Raw genomic sequence first — 2830 nt, 5'->3', positions numbered from 1 at the left:
CATTTAATGAACGAGATCACATCATTAGGAGAATGATGTGATGGACAAGACCCATTCGTTAACTTAGCATAATGATCGTTCAGTTTTATTGCTACCGCTTTCTTCATGTCATATATATATATATATATATATATATATATAGGATAGCACTATTCTGATTCTGGGATCAGAATAGTTATCCTGATCACAGCTCGTCCTATAAAGGGGCGATGGATGTTCCTGGATTTGGAAAGGCAGCCCACCCGAACTTCTCGAAAAGAAAAAAAAACAACGTTCCATCAGCGCCCAGCTTATCCACTCCCCACGCTGACCTTCCCCGCAACCTCCCCGACCAACCTCCCTCCGCCGCCTCCTCGGCTCCGGCGCGCCTCCCACCGCCGGCCCCTCGGCCCCGGCGCGCTTCCCGCCATCACCTACACCGACCCGGACACACCTCCACCGCGGCCCATCCCTGCCAGGACGCGCCTTCGCTGCCTCCCACCCCGGCCCCGACGCACCTCCAGCCCCCCCGGTTCCCACGCGCCTCCCGCCGCCGCCCTCCGGGCCCCGATGCGCCTCCCGCCACCGGCCACCCATCGCCGACGCCGCAGGCTGTGGATCCAGCGGAGGGCTTCACGGAGTCGGGAGCAGAACCTCGCTCGCACACCTGCGTTTGGGCCGCCGTCGGAGGGCCGTGCTCTAACTCCCTCCTGCCTCGCTCAGGATGATCGAACTGCATCGCACGGAGGAGTTGACCCACTGGCGTGGCTGGCTTCTATTCATCGCCGTCGGGGCTTCTACCTAGCCGCTTGGCATGTCAGTCAGCACTCCCTCCCCCTCCGTACAGTCGTCCAGCTCCACCCATCTGAGCTTCCTCCAGGTAGCACTCACCTGCACCGTGCTTCCCACACTGTCGTGCATCAACAAGGAGGCAAGGTGCTTCTCCTTCTCACCTCGGCCAGTGGCTTCTCCTCCTGAAGCTAACACTTTCAAAAAGACTACAATATCTGCTCTGTACGTACCTTTAGCAGAATTAGGTGATGAAAAATGTTGCTCCTTTTATGTATTGTTGATTCCATACTTTTTTCTGTTCTTAGAAAAAACTCATATGCAATAACACGCTCTACTGAATTTTCGTCAGTTATACTGCCCATATTACAAACAGTTTAGTTTATTGACAAGAGAAAGATATCATCAGTACAACAGCAGCAACTTTTAGCGCATATAACTCATATACATACAACAGTTTAGTAATATAAAAAACAATAGTTCAAATATAGTTGGTACAAAAGAAATAGTTCAGAAAAAAAATTACGTGTCATTTTAATAAAACCCGTAAATATGCGCGAAGCTCCAATGCATGCCCAGATCAGTTTAGATACACAACATTCCATGTATGTCCTACAGTTTGTACAGTTTCCTTAGTTTCTTCCGATTCATACTTTCATTTTGTTAAATATGTCTCTTGATGAAATCCTTAGCTGCACAGCATTCAGAGGTGGAAGTGTGCAGAGATGCACCGTCCAAGTCCCAATTGCGCTGACAGTGACCCAACACCATCACAGTCCAGCCCCGTAGCGTCAGGGAGGTCGAGGCCATCGCGAACAGAAGTCCACAACAGAAGGTGACGGTCAGCGTAGCACTTCTTCCATCCCATCCCATCCATGTTTCAGATATTTCTGATTTTGGGTAGCAACAATGCATAATGTATGGAAGCCAGTCAGGCCCGCATGCACTGCAGCTGCTCACTTCCTCATCGCCCGCTGTCGGTGACAACACTCCCTTCCTCCAGCGCGTCACCGGCGCGGCTAACCACCTACACCGTCTTCGGCTGCAACCATGGCGCCTCTTTTTGTCAACCTCTAGCATGTTTTTTGTTTCTTGATAACAGCCTATTGCTTATGCTTATGATTTGTTTGTTCTACGGATATGAAGGTTATGCCACCGATAGCTCAAATCCTCTCTCCATCAACTCATGTAAATTGTCGCATTTGACACCTGAGAATTACTCTCCCCAGGATATGAAGAACCCAGCCGGTGCTTCTTAGTTGAGGCATGTCAGAAGCTTCCCTCCTATCGTGTAGTGGTACAAAACTGTGTGTGGACGCTTTGTTGTGTCAGCTGAAGAAGTTCAATGCAGGGAAACAGGAACTACGCCATGTACAAGGGCTATGTGCCGGCATCGGTGAAGTTCTACTAAGCTATACACCGGATTTACTGGTCATTGGTGAAAAAATCAGTTATTAAACAAACACTTTCATATGATGTCAGCCAAAAGAAATTGTGGATGTGCTGCCCACGTGTGTGCGCGGTACACTGAATTGAAAAAACTAGTTTTGTCATGTTTATTTTCCATATTAGTTTTATAGTATTTGTTTTTTGTGTTCATGGAGTAAATTAGGAAGTTCAAATTTTATGTTCATGGATCCAAATATTAAACATTGCAAAAAGATGTTGCCATCAGTGTTTCAATTGTTATGTGTGCATTTTAATTTGCTATAATTTTTTGCATGACATACATGATCGAGTTCAGAGCACACTTGCGTTCATGCATGCAAAAAATGGTTGTGCGTGTCTTCATGCAATGGGTAGTTATTTTTTCTTCTTGCGTATAAAAAGATAGAAGTTCAAACAAAAAAAATGCAAAAGTTCAAAAAATATGTGACAAAAAAGATCGTTTCATCTACCAGCGAAAAAATGTAAATCCACACAAGAAGTTCGATATATATAAAAGTTATGTGTATGTTTTATCATGTAGGAAGCTAATTATTTTTTTAAAAATAGAGTAGTTAAAAACTCATTATTTTTTTATTTTCTATTACAAATGATAACAACAAAGAAGTCCAGATTG

General features: G+C 45.6%; 1 long non-coding RNA gene across 2 annotated transcripts; it reads left to right on the top strand.

Moving 5' to 3' along the window:
* The first annotated feature begins 238 nt into the window (after positions 1-238).
* LOC123110537 (uncharacterized) lies at positions 239-2451 on the top strand. Of its 2 annotated transcripts, none has more exons than XR_006453459.1 (2): positions 239-993; positions 1469-2451. It is a non-coding gene; the product is annotated as an uncharacterized lncRNA (long non-coding RNA). The 2 variants fall into 2 exon arrangements; XR_006453460.1 differs by having other exon boundaries at positions 1461-2451.
* Positions 2452-2830: the final 379 nt, after the last annotated feature.

The sequence above is a fragment of the Triticum aestivum genome, chromosome 5B, assembly GCF_018294505.1.
Source record: "Triticum aestivum cultivar Chinese Spring chromosome 5B, IWGSC CS RefSeq v2.1, whole genome shotgun sequence".
NCBI lineage: Eukaryota > Viridiplantae > Streptophyta > Magnoliopsida > Poales > Poaceae > Triticum > Triticum aestivum.
This window is presented reverse-complemented; position numbering and strand designations above follow the sequence as displayed.